The sequence below is a fragment of the Megachile rotundata genome, chromosome 5 (assembly GCF_050947335.1).
Source record: "Megachile rotundata isolate GNS110a chromosome 5, iyMegRotu1, whole genome shotgun sequence".
Taxonomy (NCBI): Eukaryota; Metazoa; Arthropoda; class Insecta; order Hymenoptera; family Megachilidae; genus Megachile; species Megachile rotundata.
Genome location: NC_134987.1, coordinates 3,559,248 through 3,574,940, shown reverse-complemented (window position 1 = coordinate 3,574,940; position 15,693 = coordinate 3,559,248). Strand labels below are relative to the sequence as shown.

The 15,693-nt window shown below is 34.5% G+C and overlaps 1 protein-coding gene and 1 long non-coding RNA gene across 22 annotated transcripts in view; both read right to left on the bottom strand.

The window, feature by feature from the left end:
- LOC100883744 (CUGBP Elav-like family member 1-A) overlaps positions 1-15,693 on the bottom strand; it is a 1,238,863-nt gene that overhangs the window by 280,786 nt on the left and 942,384 nt on the right. The window lies entirely within an intron of this gene.
- On the bottom strand, positions 9,392-9,723 carry LOC143264526 (uncharacterized). Its single transcript, XR_013038266.1, has 2 exons — positions 9,677-9,723; positions 9,392-9,467 (listed from the first exon to the last, which is right to left on the bottom strand). It is a non-coding gene; the product is annotated as an uncharacterized LOC143264526 (long non-coding RNA).

Sequence of the window (15,693 nt, the reverse complement as noted above, 5' to 3'; positions counted from 1 at the left end):
ACATAACGCCAACCACCCACCACTCGACAAACCTGCGAATAAATCAAAGAGTGGCCTTAACCGCCACCCTTTTGCGTTACGGTTTACCCTGGCTTTTACCCTAACACCCTCACAACCATTCTCGACTGCTCGCATGACAGTTTACTGCGATTCGTCAATGCTCAAAGCACTGCTTGCCAGCTATTCGTCAATTTAATGCCGTATAGTCGATAAACTATGTGTACCGTTCAATTTTATTCCAACAGGCGACGCTTTGATTACATTAATGACGCCCGTATTGGAACAAGAATTTTGGTTTTGAATAGGAGCCGTGGATTTCATTCGATGATGCACCTCGTAGTATTCAGGTATCATTATTTGTGTGAAAATGGAAAATAAACAATCAGGTCGAATGTTGAATTTATGCAACTCTTCGATTAAGATTTTGGTCTCATTTATTGTAAATAAATGTAATAAAATTTTTGAGACCATTTAACACTAGAACTACCGACTTTAAATACTCGTTTATCGAAGAATGAAAAATAAAATGAAAAGGGAAATAAATAAGTACTAAAGCATCAAGTAACATATAAAACTAGGTTTTACCTCTAATCTACATGAATAAAGAAGTATTTCTTAATATTTTATAATGTTGACGTTTATTTTAGATTCAGTAGATGAACTTAGTTTATCCATAGATAAACCTAGTGAACGTTAAAGAAGCAGTAGGAAAACCAATTAAACCAATTATTAAGTTAACTAATTTTTAGTTAATCTAATTAGGTTCCTATTATTAGAAATTAGAAATTAGGCCAGAAATATGGGGAAAGAAAAAGCATTTAGAGACTTAGAAATATGGGGATGCGATAAAAATTTGAGAACATAGGAATATGAGGATGCAATATAAATTTAAGAGCATAGGAATATGGGGATGAAATAAGAATTTGGGTACATAGGAATGTGGAGATGGAATAAAAATTTAAGGACTTGTTGATCTTGTCCACGTGTATAAATTCATCTCCTCTAGATGAATTTAAATCCATGTCCAAATCAACCGTGTTTATCGTTACCGTGTAACAAGTGTCTGAAATCAAAATTTCGGTAACTATTCTAAATCTTGTATAATAATTTCATCCGTAATTATAAAAATTTTGATCATTGTATTTCTTAAACTATAAATAAACGATCACAAGCGATTTCTTCCAAAATTTTTGATCCGAGCATTGGCTGGTTTTATATTTCGTGGTAGGAAAGAACAGTTGATAAGATGGTAGAAGAGGTAGACGCAGGGCAGGACGTGAAAGGGGGTAACGTTGGCACCTCGACGAATGGGGTCATTTGTAGACACGAGTATTACAGGCTGGCCAGCAAGCAACTAGAGGCGGTGAGGGGGTAGTTTGGACGATGTGATTTAAAGGTCTATCGAGCGATGATGCCTCAAGATTAGTTACCCGCCGGAACATAATTTCCCGGCTCCCGCTGAGTCCTCCTATCGTAATTTACCGAAACTCACGGCTGACGTATCAGGAATATCTAGAGCAGTTTTGTTGGACGAATGAGAGACTTTGCCGCTCGTGAAAAATATCCTAACCCTCCGCGTCTTGTTAAAATTATTCTTCTCGTTGACTACAGTCTGTTAGAAAAAGAGTCGGGACACCTTTTAGAAACAGAATAACTTTCCTACAGCTGAAATAAATAATCTGAGTTCCTAACTGTACTAAAGAATAAATGGTCCATTAGTGATGTGCATTAATTGTTCTGAATACGCTACAACTGCAACGGTAAAGAAAAATGTGAAGACCATTTCCTAAGATTTTTTATCTGATCTCATAATGAAAATTTCGATTTTATATATAGAAATTTATGTACGTATTTATTTACATATGAAGAAATCAGAATAACATTTTTAAAATTGAAGCAAATAATGGTGTAAGCTTTTAGCTGTACCTAAAGTAATCAGTTTATTAATGATGTGCATTTATTATTCTGAGAATACTACAATGAAAACAGTAAAAAGAGGACGTGACGATTACTTTTTAACCGACTTCGAAAAAGGAGGAGGTTACTCAATTCGATCAGTATATATTTTTTTTTTTTTTTTTTTAAATTTGTTTATGTGAGTCTATAATGACAATTTAAAATATTTCGCAGACTTAAGTAAGGTATGGGAAAATTTTATCGAAATTGGTGAAGGCAATTGAAATTAGTAAAAATCACAGTATTTTGTTTAAGATCATTACTAGGTACGTTATAAATAAGGAAGTTGGAAACGTCAGGTATGTCTTCTTCGACCCAGTTATCTTTAATTGTACAAATTATCATTAGCGATTGACTCAGAACTCAATTGCGGTGCAAATATCATTTAGATTAGTACTCTGCTAAGCGGCACAAGTGTGTCATATGATAAAGAATTAACTATATCACCAAGAGTGTTGTTTCTTGTTATACCTACTCTTTATCAAAACCAGTTAAAATGACTGGTCTTTAACAAATTCGTAGCAATAGAATATTTTTGTATTTATTGACATATTACGAGGAAACATATCGAACCGGGACAAACCGATTTTAATTAAACTTATGTAAAAGTTAGTTTTCAAGAAAAAATTTGACAAGTATTTTTTTATCGACAATCGTTCACATTGAAGGGGTGAAAATAGCCCTCAAAGTTGAAGGCTGAAATCATATTTTTGGGAATATCTCCGAAATTAAAGGAGGTAATTGAAAACTTTTTTTTTAAATTGTTGGCCTTTAAATAGGGAATTTTTGTGGGAAAAAAAAATTTTAATAAACTCTATTTATTTAAATAATATTTTGAAAATTTATAATTTTTGTTCAAATTTTTGTACTAAATGTTGAACTATTTTTTTACAACTTTGTGTATGTAAACTATGGACTAAAATAGAGGATACGTGTTTTTTTAAATTGTTGTATGTAGCAATGTTTATTAGATATATAATTTAAAATCACCTTATGTGAAGAGGGGCAATCAGCATTTTTATTAAAAATATCATTATTTTTATAATCGTTTACAATATTTTGGACATTATATACCTCTTCATATGGCGTTAATTGATTTTTTAATATTTATTGTAAACCTCGTAGGTATAAGCGTGACGCGTTTCTAATCACGGCCGCAAGGAACATAGGCTTTTATGGCCAATACTAATTTTGTATTTTTACAGCCGTAAGGTCTTCAGCCCAAATAAAATATTTGGAACTTTTGAAAACTGACATTTTTAAGAAATTAAGAAAAAAAATTAAATTAAATTATTTTTTTGCAATATTGGCCATAAAGGCCTATGTTCCTTGTGGTCGTGATTAGAAACGCGTCATTTGATTATTGTGATATTAATCAAATTGTGTGGGTGATGTGAGACTAAGAACCGTGCGAGTGTGAAGTGGTTGCGTGGATTAATACGCGGATAAATAACTTAAACTACTTTATTAAAATAAACGTTTAACTATTTACAGACTAAACTAAGTAATAGTAATAAACTAAGTAATAGTAATAAACTAAGTTTAATAGTAATAAACTAAGAACTAGGGACTATAAACTACTGCACTATAAAATTAGACTTTGTACAAGATATGGAAGCGCGCGTTGACTTTCGGAGTGTTCGGTGTGCGAGCTGGACATTGACTGCTTGATTGATCGCGAACCGGCCGATTTATATAATCGATTGTTTTTCGTGAACGTTCTGGCTCGCGAACGTTCCAGTGCGCGCCTCGTCGCACACGCCTCGTCGCACATGTTCTAGCGCGTGGGCTCGCGAAAGTTCTTCCACGCTCGCGCCGTATAGCGAGCGTTCGTGAATGTTCTTTTACTCTCGTGCCGCATAGCGAGCGTTCACGCGCGTCCAGAATTTTTGGCGGCGATCCGCCACAAGTGTTAGGCTCGTGTATGGAAAGCGCGTGAGGTCAAGTTTGGGGAATGACTAGTTTACAATGACTTGTAGCGGCTTTACCGCTACAAGTAGAAGTATGCGTAGGTTGTAAGACCCAGGTCATCGGCGGTTCATGACCAATAAAAAGGTCCGGGTTTTTCCCGGAGGGCTTTATGCCGGGGATTCCCAACGCGGGGAATTTCCTTTCTTAAGTTTTGGCGCGTTTTTAAGCTTGCTAGCCGTCCTTTTCTAGAAAGCTGTCCTTTTCTAGAAAGCCAACTACATATATAACCCAACGCGAATGCGGAAATAATATATTCGTTACTGACCCGTCGCACTGAACGTCAGTCCCTGTAACACGCACTGTAACACGCGAATCGTCAGCTTAAATAAAGAAACCCCCGATATAAGTATTTTGGTGATCATCATTTATTATCCTACCGTCATCCACTAAAGACCAGTTAAAATTCAAAAGATTAGTTTACAAGTGTCCAAACATCACATTATCTATGTTGAAAACTGGAATTATAGATATTTTGGAGAATTATGAAGATATAAAAAAAAAATATAAAAACAAAGGGTGAAAGCAAAAGGTAGAAATACAAGACATTAACATGTATTAATATTATTATGTACAGTAATAGTGTATCATGTTAGTAACTAATAAATTATATGATTACAATTTGAGCAGACCTTTTAATTTCGCAGAAAATGTGAAAAATGCTGAAAATTTGTCCTAAGTCAATGGCCAGGGACTATAGTGTTAAAGTAATGCAGCATTATCCATTGCTGTGACATTTAGCTGATCTCATCCATGACTGATAAACCTAACCTAGAATTTCAATTTTATCCGAGGTTCCTTCTTATTTGCCCTTTCCCTTCCTCTGTTTGCCGTTGTATACATATATTCGGCCATAGGCTACTTGTAGTACTGATCCCCAGGTGTACACGACCGTTGCTTCGACGCCGATGCGTGATTAGAGTCCGCGGGGAAATCTAGCACCGTCATGTTGCGGAGCTAATGCTCGCATCTAGCGGAGCCCCCGGCATGCCTTTCCGCACTTCCGGTCCGCTACATCGACGCGATCCTGCTGTGTATGGTCAACTCTACGCGTGCCGATAATTCTACCGTGGTGTTCACCGCCGCCACAGCGATAATGTGCGATCGACAATTCCGATGAATCTAATTAGCGATCATTTCCGCGGAGCCGGTAGCAGCGGTTCCGCAATTTTATCCAAATATAGATGGAGCACTGCTTTGGTATCGGTTCGTATTAATAATCGTCGAGGGACTGATCGCTCGTCAAACGTTAGGGAGGTTAAATTATTTTGTTGCGGTGCAACGTTTCGATGGAGAATCTGCTCGTTTGCAAATGAATTTTTGGCTAATACATTAACCCTTTTAGTACTGAGCATCGATATATCGTCATTAGCAGTACTTATGCTAATAAACCGATCTAATGTGATTTAGTAACGGCAGGGAGAAATTATTAAACAAATAATAACAATATTTACAAAATTCCAAATGGAATTATATGATGAAGTAAAGGGACAACAAATGCCAATTGTGTTTCGTAAGTGTTGCTAATAACGATATATTTAGTTATTTAGTATTCGTGAAACAAGCTTTTAATTAATAAGTTATTCCTACCACTAAACTCATGATATTTGTTTGATAATTTTCCATTAATCTTCCATTTTACAATTAATCTTACATTTAACAAAAATATTTAAATACTGAATAATTTAAGATCCTTCATAATAAAAAGTATGTAAGAGACCAGAACAATAGCATTTAGTTTCCTAATATAAAGAACAATTTAAATGTTTTAAGTTAATTACAGTGTATAAACAATGTATAAAAAGAACTAAGAATAATACAAATTTAAGTAGTTCGTCATTAAAACATGTGCAGCATACAAAGCTACATAAACTTTGACGAGCCTTTTAAAAACGCTAGGACAGAAATTTTAATGAGTGTAAGATAATTGTGCCAGAGGATTCAAAAAAAGGCTGAAACTGGTATTCACCATATATAGTCTCCTCTAATTACAGTGTGTTCCAATCTCTGTAGTATTATTTAGAGGATACAAAATTTTTTAATTACGGTAATGTGAAAATTCAGTATACAGAGTTTTTCGCCAGAAAATTCAGAGATTTTTATAGAAATGAGGAACAACCATTTTCAGGTGAGTTGTTGAAAATATTTATTTGATTTCAATTGCACTCTAAATCGACAGAACTCACTGGTCTTTATACTTAAAACTGGTCTTCATAATTAAAAATTTAAAATGCAGTCAATTAATAAAAAATATTACTTGTCGATATTCCTAATATTTAGCGTTTATTAACTGGTAGATTAATTCAAATTCTTTAAAAAAACATAATAGTAAATATTAACAAAGAGAGATTAACCCCATTACCCTAACCTTGATATATGCTTGAGTAATTGTTCCCTGTGATTTGATCTTGTGCGTTGTTCGTTAAACAGTTATTAAGCATAGAACATTTCGTAAAAGTCATTTTGTAAAAGTCAAGATTTGTACGTAATCTGACAACGAAAAACATGACGATTTTAGTAACAGTTTAGTATATATTTGGAATGACGGGACATATAGGCTAAACTTATAAATCAAGCTGAACAGATTGCAATAATTTTAAATTTCAGGTTATCTAACCTGATGAGTACTACTCTAATTTAACCTAACTTAACGTGTTTTATACTATAATTAAAAATAATTAACATTTTTCCAAATATTTTTTGTCAATAACTTTGTAAAAAACAACGAGCGACGATTAAATTATACGTAAAAGTTATTCAGAATGACGATCTCGACAGCATATGTCAAGGTTCTCTTTTGTCAATGTTTGCCAACAAAAAATTTAGTCAGTTATAAAAATAAGTTTAAGTATAAAAACATCCAGAATGAAAATTCGAAATGTTAATAACTTCGATGCATAAAATATTCTGAAAGCTGGACATCTTAAAATGTCTTCGAATGCATAAAGTTTCTCTAGTTTGAGAGATCCATCTAAATAATTCACCGGCGTTCCGATCGAAGTATCTCGTTCCGAGCCAATGAACGTTATCAAGGTGACCGCGATAAATCGGATAGCTATAATTCAGGAACGAGCATCCACTGGGTCACGGAACGAGCAGATTTTTATATACAGGGGACAGAGATAGAGTCCTGTATTCGAATGTTTAGCATCGAACAACACGAGGATGCCAGTCGAGACGAGCAAAACATAAACTCCTTCTGGATTGTAAATTGGTGTCATTCTTCGTGTAACTTGAAGATCGTGTGCTCTACTTCCTGTCCACCCTTTCCCCGTCATATTTTCGCCTCTATCTCTGTCCGATAAGAAGACTGAAGAGGATGAACGAAGTCCACAGAGACGTCGATAGAGATATCATCAAAGCGAACCATCGATCGTGTTCATAAATTCGGTGTCCAACTCGTACGGGCAACCGTCTCTCGAGTGACGTAGATTCTTTATCGTGTCCTATATTTTCCTTCGCTTTATTTTCTCGTTTTTTACCGCCTTACTTTCTATTTCCACCCTACTATTTTCACGTTTTATTCTTGCTTTCAATATTTTCGTGAGACAATCTTTTCACTTTTATACAAAGACGCGAACGTGCCTCTTTCTTTGTTTCAGCGGATTTTTTGTATTTCTGTTTGTTAGCTTCTTTTTATTGACTTATTTTTCTGAATGATATGTTTGTACGGTTTATTGCGGGTTAATTTACATTTGATTCTTGTTTCCTAAACTAAATTTCTCATCTGCCAATGTGGCAGTAACAGACTAATATAATGAAAAAATAAATGATTAAATTTGCAGTTGCTGCATACTGTATTTTATGTTTATAGTTACGTACACTGTATATATTTATATTTGTTGCTTTTTAAGTATATGTGACATTTTAAGTACGTGTTTTCTAGTCTATTTACTAAAAGACGTTAGATCCTTTGGGTTAAGATAGGTATAGAGGAGCTCTAAAACAGGTAAATTTCTAAACTACCAATTTCTAATTTTAGGAATTGCCAGACTTCCAAAGATTCAGTTCTTCAAGTATTTAAATTTCTAAATTCTTGAATCTGTACATTCCCAAATACACAAATTTCTAAATTCTCAAATCTACGAATTCTTAACTTGTCAAATTTTCATCTTCTTAAGTCTCCACATTTCTAATCTCTTAGGCACGGCTGAATATTGAACGGTGACATTTGCGAAAGCCATTATAGTAGACCGTCGTGCCAAGAGGTTAAATCTACAAATTCCTAATTTCCAAATCATCTATAAGTCTGTTGTATCGCCTTAGAGTGTGATGCAGCTATCTTTTCATATTTTTACAAGGCAATAGACCGAGGATCTCGGATTGACCGTACAGGCAATAAGTTTATGAAGCCATTGACCATTTTTCGTTATGTCACAGACGCTGATAATGCGGATTTCTCAAACGCGGAGAATCAGCATATTAGGAATATATGTATATAGAGCGAACGCGCAGCGGCGCGAGACTAATAATAATATACGCGAAACGAACTGTTCACCGTTTTGTTTACTGACCAGTGGTAGTTAAGTATTTGTGTTTAGGAGTGTTTACCCAAATTTATTTGTATAATTGTGAATAAATAAAAGTAGTATTTGTCGTTGACGATCTATCAACGGCAAATCGTTTCTTTTTAAAAAAAAGTGTTCTTCATTGAGGACGTGACAGTTAGCAAAAAATACCTTCGCGTCGGCAACTCAAGTTTACTGCTTGGGACCAGCATGTTTAATTTCCTATCCCGTTATTTTCAATCATCGTCGTCAGGGTCAGAGTGCTTTTTCACCTTATTACCTGCTACGGGTTTTTCCCAAACCGCGGAATCCCTCGTGCGTCACCCCTTGGTCGCGGCTACTTCCAGGGGTGACCATTTCTTGTACGAGGGAGGTGACCATTTTTTACGAGGGCGGTCACCTCTCAAAAATCACGACCAATGAGATACACACCCCCTTCCAAATTATCGATTCCGAAGTAACGTCGACAGCTACTTTTGCGGAAGACGTCAGAACACGATAATATCTCCTATGTTACGTGCAGGAAACGCGCGTATAAAGCCTCGAAGATTTGTTTGCCCTAACAATATTAATTGTTAACGGGACTTAATGTTTTGTGAATCCGGAGATACGCTAATCCCATACGGGCCCTTTCACAAGATCGCAATGATTATAGGATATGACGGAGGCAATTAAAGAAATGTAATTCAACTAATTAAATTATTCAAAAATTATATTTTATAAAATATGAAGCGATTAGAATGGTAGCGTATATAATATAATGTGAATCACAATGAACTGAACAAAAATATTGTAAATATCCGAGACGCGCAATTCGTAGATTTGAAGGAGAAACAATTATTCAAATACAAAATAAGATTATAATTCAGTGAGGGAAATCCCAAAGTTAAATAATTAACTACTGATTTACTTGCCGAAAAATTCATAAAATAGCTGGAAGAATAAAGGAAACAACTCACCAAAATGTCTGTACTTGTATGAATTTAGAATTAATCAACCTCTTGCAAAACGTGAAATGCCAACTACGCCTGGTTCCTGGGAAGAACACACACACATGAAAACGCTCCACCAATGAGAATTTTGAACTGACCAATTGTGAAATTCAATTAAACTATAAAATAAAATTATACTTTAAAAATTAAAAAGAATAGACTTGAATATAATTAAATAGAAAAATAGAATAATTAATTGAATTGAAAATTTAATGTGATAATTAACGTGATTATTTAACGCGAAAGCTTTACGTGAAGATAGAGTCTTTGTCTGAATTTTGCACTTTAACAAATTCAAGAATAAACTCGTCTCTAAGCCACTTCACGGACCCTCGACACGCACCTCGCGATTATATACCGAAGAGTGTCGCAACTTGCACCTCTCGGAGAAGACCAGAGTGGGCCTAGTCCGAAATTGTTTATGTTGCAGTGATATGCGCCTAACGAATTAGGCTGTGAGGCCAATGCGTAAGAGACCGTGATTCGTTAATTAGGTGGTGATGGTGGGTGCATGTGTTCCTCCCTTGTCCAGCTCTTATCTTTCTCTCTTTCTATATAGTTCTTTCCTTTACTCTTGAGCTATGGATTGTTAATTAGCTATTGAATAATTTTACATGCATAACCAATACAATATAAAATGTTAATCTGTACACATTATAAAAATTTAGAATAAAACATTATCTATTTCGTTTTACAATTATTAAAGTTAAATCGCGCTCGGTACTGTAACTATTGTGGAACTGATTGACGTGTGCGTATTCATAATAACGGTATAAAGAAATACTATGAGTAATTTATATAATTTTGTAGTGTTGCAAAGACAATTTCTATTACAATTTTATATTGCGTCGTGGGCCCTTGAGGAACATTCTAGAACGCTTGGCGTTATCGGACCACACGAGTGTGACTTCCGTTTATATTCGGCGGTTCGGAGAAATGAAATGATCTAAGATTTTAGCCGTGGGACCACGTTGATTTCAAGGAAGGAATGTGTTATATTAACAATCATAGTTTAGTCGCCAAAAGATAGTCTATCTAATAAACATTGAAAGACCGTTACTGCGTTCGATCAGGGTGTTCCCAGAATGCAATACGCATTATCGATACACATCCGGTCGGTCAAAACTGCAAAGGAAATTTTGAAAAATATTCCTGTTCGGAACGTAACACCTATAACATATATCTAAATCACGAAGAGAACACAGTAATATCCCAGACAACACACTTTAAATCACGAACCGAACGCATTTATGTATCGAAGAATAAACACTTAAAAACACGAACCGAATCGACTAGTATCTCGAGCAACGTACCTATAACACGAACCTAATCGAACCATCACATCACGAACTATCAATTGGAATCAGGCTCAGAGCTCATTAAGTTGTGACTGAGTCAGAATAGTGTCGGGTGCTCGAATCCGCGCTGTTCACGCAACAAAGTCCATAAATTTCCAAATCACCTAATTTTTAAATTATTAAATTTTCAAATCCCCAAATACCTAAATTTCTTATCTAACAAATCCCTATATCTTCCAGTTTCAATATAGAGAATCTCTATATCTCTGAATCTCTGCATCTATAAATTCCTATATTTCCAAATATTTATATTCCTAAATTCCTGTATCTCCAAATCACTATATACGAATTCCTATGTCTCCAAACCCCTACATCTGATATCTATTCAAATCCCTATATTTCTAAACCTCTATCTGTCTGAATCCGTACATCTCAAAAACTCGATATCGCCGAACTTTTGTAAATAAATAGGAAATCTGGAACCTGCAATTTTAACTCCCTGGTAGGTGTACTATTAACTTATGATTGGTACTGCAATCTAACATGTATATCCCAGTGTAATGTAATCTTCCCTGGAAGAGTTTCCACTATTTGCCTTTGGTCTTGGAAAAACCTTGCGCAAATTGAAGAGGAGCTTAACCTAGAACCTCTTGGCTTCACATATGAAGAACGTGAACAAAGAACGTGCGCCGGTCGTAGAACACTTCTTCTTTTACACTTTCTCTTAATTAAGGGAAATCTAAGTTATATATGATCGTACATTCGTTCAAAACCGCTAGAAGACTGAAATTAATTGTAATTTACATTTCGTGAAGAGTGTTAGAAATTTTCAAATTTTTAAGAGGGTGTTGTGAAAACAAGGAAGTTGAATATAGAAATGGATTCACATTTTTTATTCCAAATAACGTATGTCTAATAGCAAATATTGTAACAAGCCCGTCCTTAAATTTACACGGTACATTTTATGCGCAAGTCACCTTCTTATGTGATAAATTATAACAATATTTATGGAGTAATACTTGTGGGTGATCTTAATTTAAGCGAGTAGAAAATATATTTTTTAATACATTTTAGAAGTAACAATTGCGTTACAGTACACAAACAAATTTAGCGGTATTGAAACGTGCGAGTATTGTAGCATATTTACGAAAACCTAGTAAAAGAAAAGACTGAAAACAAATCCCCAAGAAAATTAACGTTAACAATAAAAGTGACATTGAATTTTCAAATAATTTAAACGACAAAGATATGATCGTATCAAATAAAAAGAACGTGTTGACTTCAATTACAGTAGCGCTAATGAATTAAATTTATTTTTCTTCTTTGAAGTATCATTTGTTCTTTTGTTAAACTGTATATATTTATAAAATGTATATGTACCAGCCTTTATTCTCAATCTTTTTTCCGTTAAGTAGACAGACTTTATTTACGCGATTTTCATTCGCGAAAAACAAATCCACGAGGAACGGATACTCTGCAGAAATGGAGAGATGGATATACCTGCATTGCAAGATGTAAATTAAAAACTTCAGCAATCACGATAAATCTTGCCGTACACTTGCCAGCAGCGAGCATTTGAAAGATTAAATTGTAATAATGAAGAAGAGGTAAACAGCAGCGAAATCGATACCCTCCATTGAATTCGAATGTTTACGCGTTTACGTACAGATACACATAGGCGCAGCTTAGGTAGCGATACCTTTGACCGATCAAGCAACGTAAATTCTCTGATTGGTTCGGAAACAAAGCACAATCCCTAAGGAACCTCTTCCTGATCAGGATCAGCTGCTTCGGCAATGGGTCGATATTGAGATTCCGGTTTCAAAGCGAACTATGTTTTCAATGAAACATTCTACCTGATAACCTTGTGTATAGTCCTCAAACATTCTTGGGACATTTCGATCCTAGTAGGATACTAGTATCAAACTCGTTACAGTTTGCAGGACAGGCACAACCTCTCAAATGTGATAGAGGATTATTAGATTTGGGCTATCTGAACATTGGTTAAACTTTGTATTTGGGCAATAGTTTCTTTTGATCTTTTTTGTACAAATTGCGAAACTCGGAGTTTTTCAATTTGGAAATTCCAGAGTTTTGGAATTAAAATATTTGGAAATTCAGGACTAGAGATTTAGGAATTTGGAGTTATAGAGATTTGAAGATGTAGCGATTTAGGAATTTAAAGATTTGAAGATTTGGGGATTTGGAAATTTGGAGATTTGGATATTTGGATATTTGGAGATTTGGAGATTTGGAGATTTGGAGATTTGGAGATTTGGAGATTTGGAGATTTGGAGATTTCAGAATGGAAAATATGGAAATTCAAAATTGGGAATTTTATAATTTAGATTTTTAGAAATTTAGGAATTTAGGAACTTACGAATTCAGAAATTTGGAAATTTAGAAATTTATTATACGTAAACACGTTTTACTTTAGAACACGTAATCTTTATACAGTGACTATAGAAATTTTATTGACAGTACGCTATAATAACTAAAAGAAAATCTCACGAAAATATTATTGTGAATAGCATTATTATCATGTAAGCTAACAGACTAAAAACCTAAAATTAAACATTTTAAAATTAGCCACTATTTGTTATTAGTATTAATAATTAGTTTTCTAAGATGTCCTACAGCAGACTACAGTAGTCAATGTACTAAAAGTCTCAGAAATATGTGGAACGTGAAAAAAGTATATCACGTTTTAAAATCGCACGATAAAAGAGAGATTATACCCATTATGTCTAATTTGGTATGAGTTGTTAAGCAGATTATGAAAGCAAACTATATTTCAACCAATTTACAAAATGCACCTCGGGTCGCGTGACGAAGCACATATTTAAAACATGCGAGATTGAAACAGCGGCCATGTGTATCAACCCGTCGTAAAGAGCAACGTTTGGAATTCGTTCAAAAATATATCTATTGGAGAAAGAAATGGAGATACGCGATATTCACGGATGAAAGAAAATTCAATTTAGATTGCCCAGATGGATGAAGCTATTATTTTTACGACGTACAAAACGAAAAATTATTTCCAAGTAGACGTTACGCGAGGGGATGCAGTGTCAGGATACGAGAAGAAATGGAATATCATTTTGTTTTTAATAGTGTAGTCGGTATAGTTTTTCGCGTAACAATTTGTATCAACGTTCTATAATACATAAAAAGAAGATAATTTTTAAGTATTCCTTTTTAATGGTGTAGTTTTTTACACAATATTCGGATCATTGCTTTACAAAATATTTTATATTGCTACTTTACATAATATTTCAAATCAATGCATTGTATAAAAATAATGAAATTTTCACATAATTTTTGGTAAAAGTATATTATTTCTTGCAGAATATTTTATATCACTTAGATATGTAAAGGCAATGTTATTTTTAATTAGTATTCTTTCAGCATTATATTATTAAACTAAAATTAAATGTTTACAAAATATTCGAAAACAAGTTTGACTAAAAATGGTATAATAACTATAGTCACTTACTACTTTCTGAATTTCTAATTTACTTTACAGTCGCAAGTTAAAAGCTTAGATATGAAAAATTTCTACAAAATTTTTGCAGCAAATAAATATAAAATTGTTTGGAAAAGAGAGAATTACAATAATATGTTTCGTTACAAATGCATTTTCAGCTTTGAAATTGTACATTATAATTATTTATAATTATTAGATAAATATTAAAGAATTATTATAATTTATTAGATTCACGTTATAATTATAATATTAGGTAAGTATTGCATAAGAAGTAAATTTTACAGTGAAAATTGGTAGAAAGAAGAAAAACAGATTTTTGAAGAAAAATTTTTCTTTCGTCGGATTTGAACCCGCTATTTGTAGACTGCCATTTTACATTGTATCCCATTCATTCTACTTCGCACTATACTTAGGTACGTAACTGTGTGATTCCATTTGTATAAAATTTCAAACTAAAATATCTGAATTTTATAATACGATATGCGTGCTACAACTTCATTACAGTACATTATCGTTTCAGAACCGAGTTTCACACTAATTTTTTCTCCTCATAGGTCATAGTCATGATCATAAATATTCTGAAATTCTTTAGCAATGAATTAATAAATATGAAAATGACGTAGTCAGTGCAATCAACTTTAAGTAAATAAAAAATTGGCTTGTAATGCGATAATTTAGTACATCCACATTGTAGTAACAAGTCACTATAAGTGAGGCAGACGTTTCAAGATACCTCCTGAAATGTACAGTTTCTAAAGTAGTTAAACAATACACAAAACATGAAAGTAGAGTACAACTTGTTGATAATTAATTTATATACCCATTAGAATATACAATAACACTTTTGTCGAAATTTACGAATCAGGAATATCAGAAGGAATCAGTTTCCTTCTCGTCGATCCAGTTCTATCAAAGACAGTTTGCACCGATTTCGTAGCTGGGACGATCGTTTCTGAGAGTTTACCGTAATCAGCGGTACGGAGAGATCAAAAAGGACTCCGTCTAAGGAACAGGAAGTCGATTTGTTGATCGATCCAGTCACCGCGATACGATCCAGTCCCAACACTGCAACGTCCTCTATTGGTTCGTGGACTCGGTCTGGACCATGAAAGCTGCAGGCTAAGAAGAGCGTCTTGGAGGTCAGAGGTCGTAGCCAGAAGCGTCGTGAACAGACGACACGGGGGACGGTAGATTTCCGTGATAAAACCGAGATTGCGATCCCTCGCCAATCCCGAGGATACACCACGGTGGAAATGAACGAAACTACGGGAGAGACGGTCGTCTTTGGAATCCCGACGAAGCGTATCGAGTGTTTTCGAACGTTCTTGTGTGCCAGCTACACGTACACGCGGTGTGTAACTCGAAACCAAAACGACCGGGCCATTCGTGCTCGCCGGATACGCTGGAGCTTTACTCTCCTCGCTATACACGGCGACGATGAAATGGAAAAGAACCGGGAAAGGAAACGTTCCCGTGGCCCGGTT